Source organism: Simochromis diagramma, unplaced genomic scaffold, assembly GCF_900408965.1.
Source record: "Simochromis diagramma unplaced genomic scaffold, fSimDia1.1 OVJJ01000516.1, whole genome shotgun sequence".
Lineage (NCBI taxonomy): Eukaryota > Metazoa > Chordata > Actinopteri > Cichliformes > Cichlidae > Simochromis > Simochromis diagramma.
The window spans coordinates 1,458,598-1,474,362 of NW_024386938.1; the positions used below are offsets into that span (position 1 = coordinate 1,458,598).

Sequence of the window (15,765 nt, forward strand, 5' to 3'; positions counted from 1 at the left end):
CATGGTTTGAGAAAGGGGGGCAAAACGGAGAGAACCATGGCATTTTTTTGGCACACCGCTCTGCCCGTCTTGCCCAGAACGAGGAGGTTACCATGGCATCAGTGGGCACCCTCATAAAGCCGACCATTGTTGGTGTGTGTGCGTGTCTGTGTGTGTGTGCATGTGTGTGAGTGTGTCCGCCACATTGAGTTGCATGGCAACAACCTCTGGGCACCATCAGCCCCAGCAAGAAGCTCAAATCTTGCAGGGGGCAGTGCCAGCCTGCAACATGAACAGCAGCCTTCCTCTGTCCTTTCCGTCGGGTTCGTTCGGATTTCTTCTCTCTACCTGCTATTTATCTGTCTCACGTTTCCACACGAGGAACACACACACAGTCTCCCACAAAGCCTGTAAGTCTGTCAGCGCGCTGCAAAGTAAGTGAAAGATCCCATAATTGTTACTTAGATCATGATTTATCATCCCTAAACACAAAAGAAACATGTTGTCAGAGGTTAGCAAATCACCAGTGATCTGCAGCCTGTTTTTCTTCTGTGCAGTGGTGTGAGTGGACTTTTCATTAAAGCTAGGAAATTGCTCAGAAACATGCACAGCATGCTTAAAAATGGCGACCACAATCTAAAATAACCGGAGGGCGAGAAAAAATAAACAAGAAAGGTTTAATTTTCTTGTCTTTTTCTTAAAAAAACAAAAAAACAAAATCAGATCCATTAGCTGATACACAGTATAATGCAGGTTTGTTTGTAATTGTCTTAGTTCCAAATAGCCCAAAACACTGAGTTACTATGTGTGAAAATCTGGACACAATTTGTGGTTCCCCTGAAAAAAAAAAGAAGCGAGAGGAGAAAGGAAAGGAGCTATTTTCAGCTTATAAAAGTTTTGGTTGGGGTTGAAAGGCACGGGTGACAACAACCTCTGACAGGTGTGCACTCACTTAGCTCACTGCAACTTTTGTCTTGCAGTTGAAGGCGGAATGGGTGCAGAGTTGTGAGCTGCAGATTAAGTGCAGAATAAAGCAGAGAGAGTCTGAAGTGGGGTGTGGGTCCTCTGGCACCACCTACTGGTGACTTTGGAGAACTACATTAACACTAATGCCACTTTTGTCTTGTTTGGCTTTGCAGTCACCCAGGTCATGGTAATCTTTCGAGCCCTTGAGCTTAATGCCACTAATGTTTTTTTTTAAATCTTCCAAAACAAATTCATACATGGCTCAAAATGATTCAGTGCAGAAATAAGTGTAAGATGTGTGTTTATGTTAAGAATTATGAAGTCGCTCTGACCTCATGTGACTACTTAAGGCTGAATGGGGCGTGGAATAATGCATATTTATTCACAACTACTTCCAGCATTTATGTATTTATCACTAACTCTCACCAGATGCAAACAGCTACGTGTTCCTGCGTGATCACAGCATTAACAGACAAGTCTCAGGTGATGCTGACAATCCACAGTTTCTCTGTTTATATTTTGTTCTTCTTTTTTCCTGAGATACAATGTCATGTAACCGAAGGAGAAGTGTACAACCTAATGTGAATGATCGCGCTTTATCTCCCCAAATCTATTTCTTGGCACCTATGAGCTGATTTTTGGTTTCAGTGCATTATTTCTCTCATTTTATTTTCCATGCAACCGCGTAGCTCGCAAGTGTGGCATTAATAAAAAGGAATATTGTGCTGTGCAGCAACGCAGGGATCGGATCAGCAGTTTGACTGAACAAAGAAACATAAACAAAAAAAAAGGTTCCTGTTGTGCTTCCAGGTAAGGGAACTGTATTTATTTTACTGGACCTCAGCAAAATTAGAGGCATTTAAACAACAAAGCTATTCGTCAACTGCTACATAATAACTCAACTGTATGCTTTTGACTTTTTCACTGTTAGTAGAATTGAGATTCTACTTCCATGTTAAAATTGCAATACTGCAAAATACACAGGGAATCATGTAGGCGATGAAAATTATTAATTATTTTGATTAAACCAAAATCTATACAGTTGTTTTTTGGTAGAAACATTTACAGTAGTAATGTATTTATTTATTATATGTTGTATTATTATCTTAATCTGTGAAGTAACTATTATCTCAAAGTGAAAAAAATATAAACATATAGTAAGTATAGCAAATATATAGGTACGTACAGTAAGAGGCACGATACAAGTAATGTCTTTTGTGCTTCAGTGTTGGTGAAATGCTGAAATTATGAATAGACATTGCTTACCCCTGTGCGAATATGATTGTTCAGGAGACCCATCAACATTAAAATTAATTAAAAAATAGGGAAACATTTAATACGGAACTTGATGTGAAAGGGTGAACACATTACAGAAGCAAAACAAACAGAGTCAGAAGGTGTTTTACTCCTAAAGGCTCCATCTGGCAGGATCTTTTTCAGGCCTCCTGAAAACAGAGGCATAGAAAAAAATAAAAGCAAAAATTGCTCCTCGTAATCCAATGTCCTTATTTTTCTTCTTTAAAAAAATCCTTGCAGTTGAAGTGCCTTTTTGTGCAGATATGCTACAAATTAAGTATTACACAAATGCATTACTGGGAAACACGACTGCATTAAAGTCTGTGTGATGGGAACAGGCAGTTTGAAGGAACGTGCTTTAAAGTGCTGCAAGTTCATTTTTGCGCAGCACAACTACAAACTGAAGGGGGGAAGCAGACATGTTGAATTCGAAGCTATAGCGACTGCTTTGGCTCTGATGTAGCTGATTGGCTGCAAACAGGCTGAAAACACCAGAACGCTCTTGAGAAGGAAAGTGACCTAAGAGGGTTCAAACTAATCGCAATTTATATATGCAGCCACCTGGAACAGAGTTCTTCACTTGCCAAATACATGCCATATTTGGCCGGGGCAAGCTCGGCTGCTCTGAGTGCCTATGTGCATATATGTGCGTGTGTGTGTGTGTGTGTTGTCAGGTCTGTTACCGTGGTGCTCGTTTTGGTCCTGTGCTGTTGTGCAGCATGTGGCCCACAGATTAATGCTTTAAATGAGACTCTCTCCTGTTCTGAATGCGCCCTCTGTTTGTTTACAAGGCCCGAGTGAGACAGAGTGGAAGGATTTTTGAGAGAGTTTTTGTATCTCCTCCTGTTCAGAGGGGAGGGGGGCATCCTATTATGAGTGAAAAGCTAAAGGGAGGGCACGGTCACAAAGGGTTAAAACCAGAGAGTCTTTTTTTTGGCATAATATGCAGAATTGGCTTTTTTTTTGGTTTTAAAGACATGTGGAAAACGGCTCCAAACAGATTTTAGTGTAAGACAGGTGCCAGCTCTGCCATCTGCTTTCACTTTTACCTCCCTCTCTGTCTGCTCACAGCCGATCACCTCCTCTCTCTCTCTCTGCAATCCCAATTCATCTATCTCTCCTTTTCTCTCTCTCTTTTTTCCCCTTCTTTCCACCAATCGGATGAGTTTGACACCCTCCCAATCATGCGCTGGCACACCTACAGCTACCTGGAAGAAATGAAAAATCGAGGAGAAATGGAATTGAATGGACGTTTGTTAACTTCACGTGGGATCTCTTTGAAAAATATCAAAAGCTTCGGTGCTGCATATGTACACTTAAGATTTATTGAGCATTCACAGTCGCTGGTTTATGTTTGGGGTGTCTGGGATAAATGCTCGCTGACTGTCTCTGTTATGTGACGTATGTGTCACATATATATTGTGCATTTTGTGAAACCTGATGGAGGAGGTGTGGGTGTACCTGTGGATGGCTGGTGAAAAAGGTGCATTTGGCTTTATTTGGAATTCATTACACCCCCGTGTTGTTGTTGAATGTAATAGTGCATTTTTAAATCTTTCTTATAATTATGTTGTATTGAGATATCAAGGGCGGGAGTTATCAGCAGGCTAAAGAGAATAAATTAAATGCTTATAGCATAAAATATATGATTCAGGCCTTTCTCTCCACACCTTGATAGTTTGGTACAGTCTCTAACTGCACGGGCTCATGCAGACTTATCTTCCCACAGGCCACAAACTGAGATGTTTGATCTGAGAAAACAAAAAAAGCAACGTCGTTCTACGATTGACTAGCAAACCTTTGGCATAGTGAAATCACACTCAAGGAAAAAGACCCCTTTTCCCTGTCAATCCTAATCTGAAGACAATGTGGAAAAGTGAACTCACTGAAATCCACGCAGCCCTGATTCAATTCAATAACACAAACGTTTATTTAGAGCTTCTCTTGTGTGAAGCTCAGCTCTCTGGATTTTTTTTATTTTTATGTGGAGAAAAAGCAGTCCAGCAGCAAAGCACAGTTTAGTGTTATTTATTAGCTCCACTATTCTAAAAGTAAATTGCTTAAAGTGGATCCATTATTATCACCATTATACGACAGATGCAAATTGGCTGAAGGGTCACTTGCGCATTTATTTAATTATTCCCGTGCTTTTGTCATGTTCTTGTCGTGTCCTAGTCGTTCTGTCCGTTGGTTCAAAGTACTCGGTGATTTTTCTGGGGTGCCAAAGCAGGTAATAAAATAAAATAGATGACCAACTTTTGTCGACTGTTGAAAACAGAATTTTAAAGACAAAAACACGAGAGCATTGAAAAAAAAAACACAAAACAAAATCCTAAAAAATTAGCTGACATGGGGGACGCAACTTTTATTTAATTACCCCCCAAAACTTGCATTGTTAGACCTGTGTGTGAGTGTATCAGCAGGCTTTGTGTCGTGGCTGCCTTTAGGAAAACAAAGAGCACCAGCTGTGGAGCTTTAAAGTGATGTTCGGTGATACAGAGCTGCTCCTGCGTTGTGCTGTAAGCGTGTTTGTCAAACTCATGCGAACGCTCATTCACTGACTGACCTCTGGGAAAAAAAAGAATATAATAATTTTAGCATGAGCACATTGCTTTGTTGGAAAAGACGCAATTTCTTATGAAAAATATCAGCTTTAATGGCCAACTAGGATGACTTATGAAAATACATAAAAGTGAAAACACATTGTTGGCTCCTCTCGCCGCAGCTTCCCCCAGGAGAAAAGAGGCCAAGCCTCATTTAAAGTGCGGCGCCTGAGCCGTGTCGCTCGGTTCAGAAATGTGGGGCTTTAACCTGGTGGTTTCTTCCTGGAATGAGGCCGCTACTAATGAGCCCATTAGGACAAAGGTGAGTTCTTAATGAACTGAAAGAAAAGTAAACAAGCCAGGTGACAAATTGCAAGTTGCCTAGACGGGGAGTCTGTCCACAAATGCAAACTCGCTCACAAGGAAACCGGTGACTGTTAATGCTGTAAAGAGTTGTTGAGGCTCACGGTTTTTTTTGTTTGTGGGACTCTTATAGCACGCAGGTGCTCTTTTCAAAGGCAGCCCTCTCCGCCAGCCACTTCTTGGCCCGTGTTGAATGTTGGGCTCCCAGGGTGTTTGTTTGGGTTCTGTTTTGTATGCCTAGTGTCTATGCCTGCTTGATACCTATTTCTCTTTTCTTCTCTTATTTAAGTGCACATTTTCCCCCCAGAACGCTTGTAAGGCTTTACAAAACTTATAGCCTGCTCACAAAAAGAGTCTTTTTTTTCTCTCCTTTCACGAAAAGGAAAGAAGGTCTCGCCAAGCCTTGTAAAGCCATGTAGTGGTGCAGAAATAATGCATGCTGCGCACTACTCATTATCATAAATCTCATGATAACACATCATTGCTTAATGTGCTATCCTCTACAACCTTTGGAGTTAAGATCTCAATTAAAACTAGGTGTTCAGTTTCACACCACATCGAGATCCTGCCTGCGATTTTGGCCCTCAACCTTCCACCGTGTGTGTGTGTGTGTGTGTGTGTGTGTGTGTGTGTGTGTGTGTGTGTGTGTGTGTGTGTGTGTGAATTCATCAGTGCGTCAGATGGAGCCCGTTGTGCCAGGCAGCCGGGCAGCAGCGGTGCCACTCTGTGTGGTCAGGGCACAGTGTGTCCTCTCAGCTGCTGTTTCGAATTCACAACTAACTTGACAGCAGCATCCTCGCTCATTCACTGCAGCAGATGGTGGCGAGCTTTGCTGTTTGCGTGCGCGCGTGTTTGCCCAATTCTTTTGGAGAGGCAGCTGTGGGGAGGCAATGCTTTGCCCGCTGCTGTGTCCAGCTTCATGCGCAGGCAACAAAGATGAGGAAGCTGAAACTGAACTGAAATAAAACTCTGGAATATGAAAGAATTAAGAGAGCATGCGTCCAGTCAAGGCTCCCTTATCGCTCCCTATCATCCAGAGAGGCTGTTTCATCTGAGAGTAATCCTTGAGATTATATCCCAGCATGGTGGACAATGAGCATATTGTTTTGATCTTGTTGCTGTAATCCAGCTCAGCACCCTATGCAATAAACAGCAACGCTCTCTGGAGAGCTGCAGCTGAATAATAGACTGTCCAGTCATAGGACGGCCATTCATCTCTATGTCTGAAAATAACTCCAAACTACAACTAAATTACAGAGCAGCATCCACCGTATTATCTGGAAAATGAAGAGCAAACATCTCTCTCTTTCTTATCTGGTCATTTTATTTTTTGTTTTTGGTTCAGGAACAACTAGACATATCAAAAGGACACAGCATGGTACATCCATTTGAATGTCTTGTAGTCTAATACGAATATGATTTCAATTTTGGTCATAACCTCAAGTGCACAGCGAGGCGATAGATTGAAATTGGGGATGGGGGGTGAAGCCATCTGTTTTGCAGTAGAATCAGAGAGACAGAAGAAGGAATCTGGAGGAGCCGAGGCTCATAAAGAAACAGCAGACTCAGGCCAAATTGTCAGGCAGTTAGTAGATGAGATGTCATGCTAGCCAGACATGCTAGACAGGCGGGCGGCGTTGCCTGAGGAGGAATCCTACTATTTAATGTGCCTCAGCAACCCAGCTGATTCACCACTACACCATCCCGTCTAATAGGTTTTGTTCTGGTGAATCACTCCAGGTTTCCTTAATGGAAAAGCCAAACATACTGCTCTAACATTGGGTGACAAGGGCACCTTGGGTTTGCAGATGTTCACGCAGATGACAGATGGCGTCGGCGCAGCTAAGGGAGCAACGGGAATGATGTCTGCGCCAGGCTGGTGCCACACTCACCCCTCCTCCCTCTTACGCTCCCCCTCTGCACTACAGAGTCCCCATCCCAAAAACAAATCTCCCCCAAAATGATGGGAGTGCAGAGTGTGCATGTGTCTGTCTGAAAGTGAATATTCAAATGTAGTGACTCAGCACCCTGCGGTCAGGGTTGATGCCGCCACAGTGTGTTTCCCACGCATCTTTGTGTTCCCGGTTAAACCAAGTGGCAGCTCAGACCTTTCACCTTTGTCACATGAGGAAGTCACAGAAGGGCATCAGAGGTCAGACTGGTTACTGCGTCTTTCATGCTTTGCATTCTCTGGACAGTTTACAATGACTGCAATGAAAATCATTCTCTTATTCACTTCTTAAATGTAGGCGTGTACCAGGATAACTTGACTGTTTTTGTCAGAGATCTCAGATAAACTATAAAACATGACATACAATGTCACAAAAACAAACCAAAAATGTAGAAGCAGTTTGTGAAAAACTAAGTACACCCTCACTGCTTCCATGGCAATTAAGAGTCAGCTAGATGTTGGTAATCAAAAGCACTTCATTTACTGATCATCAGCAAGTGTGGGCGGTTCCATAAAAGCTGGTTTGCTGGTTCGGAGAAATTCAAGTGTGTGTTGACACAATGTCAAGGAGGAATGAACTTGGAGAAGCAACTGTTGGTGCTCATCAGTCTAGAAAGGGCTGGAAGGACGTCCATCGTTCTACAGTGAAAAAGATTACTCGCATATTCATGACATTCAGGTTGTGGCCAAAATTCCCAGGAGTGGGGGTTCCAGTGTTATTTTACTCACTGAGGTAAAGGACACTGAGTTATGCACTGTAATTCAGATCCAGACAGACATTTGTTGTCTATAGCAAACTAGCCAATCAAGCTAACTTAAAAATGTGTAGCTAGGAAATGTTTAAAGCTAGCTAGCTAGGTAGCTATTAAATGTTCGGACGATAGCCACATGCATGATTCTGTGATCAAGTTTTATAAAGTCAACATCCTATCCAGACGATGATCTATACAGAAAAATAATTATCCGAACATATTCGATAGTAATAAATAAGAAAAAGGGATGAGAAACAGGTTTGATTGCTGGTTTTTTTTTTAATAAAATCTACAGCTTGGCCTACTAAGCTTATCTTGATGTTTCACAGCATCTAAGGAATCATTCTTGTTCCCAGCTCCAGTCTTCCCTCAGTTCTACCCCCGGGATGGGGAAGTCTTATGATCCAAGAGCTTTGGGCTGTTGTGAAATTTAGTCAGAAGGGCTATGGCTAACTCACCGCAAATAAAATTAAATGATGAAAATCATTTGTTTTCTTGTTTTTATACAGCAGAAACAATATCAAATGTACATGTGAGTAACACATCATATTGTTACAATGCAGTATCCTGCTGGGAAACTTTGAGTCCTGGAATTCATCTGGATATCACTTTAACACATACCACACTCAACGTTGTTGCAAATTACACTCCCAGTGCACCCCAACAAAGAAGAAGAGCACAACAGCCAAAGAGGGGTTGACCTTGCCTCTGAGCTTCACAGATCCCAATCCGAGCGTCTACAGCCGGTGCCAGAACAAGCCTGATCCATGGAGGCCCCATTCTGCACCCTGCAAGACTCAAAGGAATTGCTCCCACTGACTGAGTACCAGACGCTATCCTGGCAGGTCGGGTCTGTTTTTACAGCATGATTTGCACAATATTAAGCAGGCGGTTTTATGATGTTATGTAGAATTTTTAAAAATATTTTTTGAATACAAGACCCTGAAACATGCGACCATGGGAAGGAAAATACCCTCCCAATCAGCAACGGGCCTCACAGAAAAAAAAGGCCATGTAATAATGTCTCAAATCACTCTTTATTTTATAATATTTACAGTAATGTCCATGCCATTTGCACTATTTTAAGCTTAGAATCCACCAATGCAATGCAGTGTGCATGAATGTCTCAAAGTCCTATTGGAAAATGACATTAGCAAGACATGCTACGTCTTTGCAGGTAAGGTTGCAGTAAAATCAAAGAGATTAAACTTTTTGTTAAACTCTTTCTATTAATGTTAAAAGGCAGAAAAAATGTCTCCTCAACACCGCCACGTCATGTTGACAAATCAAAAGCAGGGTCGGCCTTTGCTACTTCGTCCTGCGTAAGGAGTGAATGATCAGTTTTGTTCTCTCTTTGCTAACTGAAGCGGAATTGTCCGAAAGCGGGTCTGGAAAATAAAACTCGAGGATAGTAAAAGTTTTTGTCAGTGCTATTTCTAGCTGCTCTTCCAGCAGTTACCATTCTAGTAATTTGGCAGCATCTCAGGGAGGAGATTTCATAGAAATCACTGACATTTTAGCACAATGCCAGCTGGAGCACAAACAGTGATAGCTGTGTTGACCAAGTGTTAGCAGTATCACTTAGAGTCGACTGTATCAGCGGAGAATGCTTCGTGATTAGATCGTTTAGTGCCAGTGTGCAGAACGAGGCATTCGGCGCGGCACCTTTGTGTCAGATGAGAGCAACAATACTGCTGTATTAGTATAATGTGGAATAATCTCTCATTTCGGGTTCAATTGCGGTCTATCATTAAGAAGAGGAATTTGAGTTAAATGTGGGCTTTTTCTTGCAGACAGATTACGAGGCTTGGAACGGCGGGAAGCCACGCAGAAGGCTGAGAGCAGGTAGAGCTCATAATTAGCTCCATTCATCTTCACTGGACCCAGGCACTGTTTTATGAAGGTGCATCTGAGTGCGGGCCCACATTTGATGAATCTCCCCTTAAATTAGCAGCCACCGGTGGATCGAGAGCCTCCATCACTCCGTATGTTCCCATTCATCATCTCATTAGGACCCTGGGCTGGGCTGCAAAGGCCCGAGGACTCCCAAAGAGAAAGGAGAACCTATGAGCTCCATCATAGCTAAACATTTCAGGGATGTTATCATTGCTGTTTACAAATCTGTCAAATCGTGCATTTTTGTGTGTGTTTTTTATAAACTGCAATCTGTTCAACTCCCAAGGCCATTTCATGATTTGTGGGGGGGAAAAAAAATCTTAATGTATCATGGGCGGAGAGTGGCGCAGTTGTTTACTACCACGGGAATCTGGTGCCATTACAGCCCGAGAACAAATGCCAAATCCTTATGTAAACCCAGTCTGTGTGTATGTTTATAGGACCGGGCTTCTCCTCAGGTATTTACGTGAGCGTGTGTGATATAAAGGTTTGTGACGCAAGGTAATTTGGTTAAAATTTTACAGCCATTGTGATGCGGGAAATCCAGTGGCAGTCCGAGGAGTCCCGGCACACCATTTGTACTGCACTCTTTGCAGCAAAGTGAGCAGAAATAAAAGGTCCCCGGTGGTCTGGCTGCTCCGCTCCCCCTCTTTTCTGGTTCCTCTGTCACCCCTCTTTTGCCCAGGTGGGATGAATCTTTCAGAAAGCCACAGGAACACCCCCTCCCTGCGTTTTTTCCACAGACTCGGTGAGGATGCAAGCAGGGGCACCGAACAGCCCCCGGCCCTCTTCAAAACCCCTGCCTTGCCCCCAAACACACCACAAACTAGAACTCCATGTGGTACATCCATTACCATAAAATACTCTGCTGCTCCCCTCGCTATCCTCCTCTGCCCTCCGCGCTCCCTTTGCGCACCCATCAGCCCTTACACCTCCCCCTAAAAACGCCACAGCCACAGTCCCTGTCGTAAGAACGCTTACGCTGGCAGTTTTGAATTGGGCCAAGTCCAAGTTTAACATTAGTGGGGTGGGGGGTGGTTAGGGGGTTTTAAAAGCAGCATGCAGAGAGAGCTGCAAGAGGGATCACAGCCATGACTTAAGCTCTGTTTAAGAAAAAATAAGCATCTGCATGCTTTGTAGAGAGTGCGATGGTTTTGTTCGAGACCAAGTTTAGAATTCAGTAATGCCACACAGATGTGCGTTCACATGTTGGAGGAGAAAGCTTAAGTTGTCTATGGGCAAGTTATGTCCCTGCTGCCAAGGACAACATTAGTTACCTTAGGATTATTAATTTCTGTATGATGTTCCCGTGGAGAGCTGCAATTCATCACCAGCGCTGTGGGGACTCGCCTTACCAATGAGGACCCCCCTCCCTCATTTTCTTTTTTCTTCTCCTACTCTGCGTATATCGCCAGAGTTTGCCGTCATTACCAGGAAATGGAGATATTTTAAGGCTCAGCTCTCTTTTATTTGGATTTTGTCCTCATCTCTTGTTCTGCGGAGATGCTGACAAATCAAATTCTTGGTGCCAAAATTCTGAGTAAAATCCTGTCATTGTTTAATGCCAACAAAAGAGCGGTTCATTTGGTCTCAATTTATTACGATTTCGTCTTTGTGTCGACACGTAGACGCACAGGCTTGGGAGATTCACGGGAAAGACAAAACCTGGTGTTGGCTCTTTCTGAGCGTGAAAAAAGTGCATCATGTGGAAATTTGGAGGCTTTGGGGCAAATGTTTAATCACCTTTAAAATAATAGAAAAGTGTGCATATCAAAGCTCCAAGACATTTCAATGTGTTAGAGAAAAAGGAAAAAGTGTTCATTGCAACTGCAAGCTTTCCATCTTTATGAACAGACGTTATTAATAAAGTTATCACATTCTGGTCCTGTGGTGAATTTCATCATTTAAAAGGGGTATACCTACATTTATCACACAAATCTGTTCATTTAAAATCAGGTCCAAATTAGGTGCCAACAATCAGAACTTTCTTTCCTACATGTGCTGCAGCTATGTAAAGTAAAAAGGAAGTCTCAGAATATGCCCAGTTTATCAGAGCATCTGCAGGTAATCCTGAAATTGCTCATGTTAACATGTATGTGAGCTTGCCCTTCACTGGAAGTAAAGCCTTTGCTGACACAATATTGGAGCAAAACTGCTTTATAGCAGAGAAAATATGAGCTAAGCCTCTGAGAATAATGTGCAACAACTGAAAAGCATGGCATTGGAAATGTTCTGGTTTAGGATTGCATCGCAGGTGCGCATTAACATAAACAGCACTCTGGTCACATGATGTCAATGCTGTGAACTGAATAAAAAAGCAAACATACAGGTTATAATAATCACTGCTGTTCTTAATGTGCAGGCATTGCAATTTGTTGTGGTAGGCTGTAACAGAACAATGGCCAGATAATAGCCTGCGCCGCACGAAATAGCATCACTGGACCAAGAGTGTGTAATTTTACGTTTTAATGTCTGCTGTCTCGACTCCTCTCTCACCCTCGCCTTTCCTCGCCTGCTCAGCTTGCATTTCAGGCGGCAGGAAAGCACGGACGTAAAAGCTACGAAGGAGGGAGAAGAGGGATTGGATTCAACTAAGAATTCTGCACGTCATATCAAACAGTGCTTCAAGTTACTGTGTGGCACCTGTTCTAAAGCTGAAGTTAAACCCAAAGTGGACCTTTAAGCAGGATAATGATCGGCACACAGCAAGTCCACACAGGAATGATCCAGAAGAAATGGACTCTAAACGGATGGAGTCAAATTCTCGTTTTAAATCCCATCAAAATATTTGGGTAAAGGATCAGATCAGTCTTTCCACAGGCAATTTTATATCTATTGATATTTCATTTATTTCATTTTCACTGAATTAATTTAGGGATGAGCTGATTTTCCTCAGGCATAAAGTTCATCTGTACGAACACAGTTTGACTTCTGACTGCACATAAAGACTTCTGGTCCTCATTCTGATCCTTTAAATTGCTGTTTGACGGTTCACATTTTTTGGGTGTATTAGTGTATCACTGTAGTAGTGATGGTTCGGATCTGGTTTTATATGCCTGTTAGCACAAAGAAAATCCATCAGTAATTACTGGTTAAGTAAATCACATGTGGGAACCAAGTAACGTGATCCACTTTTTTGTGCAGCTTATTAGGAAGTTCAGAAAAACACAATAGCTTCTTGGTATCCTGCTAAGAAAACCAAACCACAGCTGCACAGAGGCACCACTTATAAAATCATAAACTCTAATAACTGGATTAAATGAGTGAAGTAAGGTCACTAAAATCAGAGTTACTCTAAGTTAACTGCAGACTTTGTAGACATATTAAAACGTTTAGCTAAGTGTCCCACTAAGTTCTTTCCTTCATTTTATGCTTCCCCTGCTTTTCCATGATGCTGTGACTTTAGAGTGAGAGGATCAAAAAGCAAGGCCCAGTGGAAGATGTATAAGGATTATTCTACCCTGTGAATAACCCGCTGACGTGTAAGTGATCATATGTGCTAACCCTATCTCTAATCCTAACCTGGACTTCGGGAGAGCAGCACCAGGAAATGGCATCAAACAGTCAAACAAACACCAGCATCCCAAATATCTAGATTATTAGATTATATAACACTAACTGTGATAACATTTTTATTTTTGTATGTATTGTTTTACATAGTTTAACAGCATCATTCTCACATCATAAAATATTTTATTTACTGTGAAATTTCTCCACATCAGACAACATAAGCTTGGTTATTTAGTCAGCGTCCATCTATTTTTGTGATGTAGGACTCCAAGCACATAGGTCTTTAGTTTAGTTAAGGGTACCACACACTGACAAAATAGATGTAGGGTTTTGTATGATGTGTCCATCATTGTCTCAAACTTAGATCATTTATTTAGCTTATAAAATAGTTGGAAAACACCCACTGAGTTATAGTTGAACTTCAGGGATGCACCAGAACCTTGCAGCACTTTGTGCTACTGAAGACTAAAAACAACAGAAACTAAATGCATCTATTGCTGAGCTAATAATGCAGGTGAGCGTGTTTTATATAAGTTCCCCAAACATGTATTAGCACACAGCCATCCCTCCTACTCACATACTCACTCAAAAATAGAACCATCCCCTTATCGTCTAACTGCTAACAAGCCTATTTGCCTGTGACTGACGTTGATGTGATCCCTAAAGCCTCGAGCTTGGCACCAGATTGCTTCTAAGCCAAATTAAGCCTCTGTCATGCCCACCCCCACCTTCAGTCTAGTGCTACCCCTGCCATGGGAACCCTAAATCTTTAATGACGACGGAGAGCTCTGCGCGCTCCCACGATACAAAAGCGATGACATCTGTCTCTGTAAGTGCCGCACTCCAGAGCAACCCCATTTGTTCTATCCTCGCTTCTTGAAAATAAATCAAATATAAAAGTTGCAGGAGGGCGGAGGCTGCTAAAAGAGGAAAGAGGAGGTGGAGTTAAGGGGGTTAAAACAAAGATCCTTTCTTTCGGCGGTTTACTCCCCTGCCCCAGTAGTCCCAACATGTTCAAAGAAGGTGTTAAAAACGTTTCAGCTTCCCTTCTTGCACTGGAGCTCTGGCAGCAGCCCACCTGCTTACAACTGTTTCCAAGTCAACGGGGACCACACACCTCTAAATATAAATCTGTAAGAGTCGATGTAACTTCAAAAGGCTTTGAACGCTTTGACCTTTAGTCACCCACTACCACTGAATCTAAGTGAAGTTATTTATTATGAAATGTAAGAAGCAAACCATGCCAAACAGAAGGAGAAAGAGCATCATTCTACAGATAGATAAAGAATTGGGATTAAGGAAAAAAGAACACATAAAGGAAGCTTTGGGCCAGCACATGCTGTCAAAGCAGCGTGGCACGGACTCTCTAAACTCTGGAACTCTGCTGATGGGATGAACACTATATTTTGAAATTACATTCACTCTTTTGTTCAGGAAGGTTAAAAACTGGTGACGGCAAAGGTCGCGGAATACTTGACTTTTAGATCCTTTTCATGCTCATCAAACCAATCTGTGACTGCTCGTGCTCCACGGATGGGGTCATTGTCATCCTGAAAGAGACTGCTCCCATTAGGAAAGAATAGTGTCATCATATGATATAAAGGTGATCAGAAGCATCGATGTGGGCGGGTCGATCCAAATATCGATAGTATTGATACCAACACTAGTGTTGGTATGGGAACAATACTTTGCTTTTATCCTCCAAGTTCAGTATTAATTATTTCTTTGGAGAAACTAAACCTCAAACATGCACTATGAAAAATGTCCGAACCTTATTGTGTGCTTTAGTTTATAGACAGAAAGATTTACATTCAAGGTATCCAGGAACCCAGCTGTAAAACACATGAAAAGCTCAAAGGTGTGTTTTTGTTGTGTTAACTAATTATCGTGGAAAATAACAATCACAGTGATGTAGTGGTGTTTAAAATATGTTCAGAATTTGCAAATTCAGAATTCATCAAGACATGGCACACTACTGTCCCCCACATTAGCTGCCTGAATAACTTAAAATCATTGGTACTGATATTGGCAATACCGGCCATGTATTTACTTGGTATTGGATCGAACTGAATCAACGCTCCTTTCTACTAATTTATCAAACTGTTTCCCCATCACACCACAGCAGTGTGCAAAATCCACGAACTGCCAAGCTTAAGCTCTAACCACTTACAAAATGTTTCAATGAAAATAAACATTCAATTCATTATTTTGACATGTCATAGAAGATATACATGAAATATCACACACACACACACACACACACACACACACACACACACACACACACACACACACACACACACGTGGTTAAAAGCTTTATGGTTTTCTGTTAAACTTATTTGAAAATGTGAATAATCATAATGGATTTTCTTTTTCCCCCACATAAACCCACCACACTGAATTTAGAGATATTCCGCGTCCGTATGTAAGACTTCCGTCTCTAGAATTAGGTGGAGAAAAAGGCCAGCTTTCATTGAACTTAAAGACATTTTATTTTCTCTTCATGCTT

At 42.0% G+C, this 15,765-nt stretch overlaps 1 long non-coding RNA gene across 1 annotated transcript; it reads left to right on the top strand.

Annotated features, from left to right (window-relative positions):
• The first annotated feature begins 419 nt into the window (after nt 1–419).
• LOC120736946 lies at nt 420–10,024 on the top strand. Its single transcript, XR_005696647.1, has 2 exons — nt 420–8,695; nt 9,644–10,024. It is a non-coding gene; the product is annotated as an uncharacterized LOC120736946 (long non-coding RNA).
• Nucleotides 10,025–15,765: the final 5,741 nt, after the last annotated feature.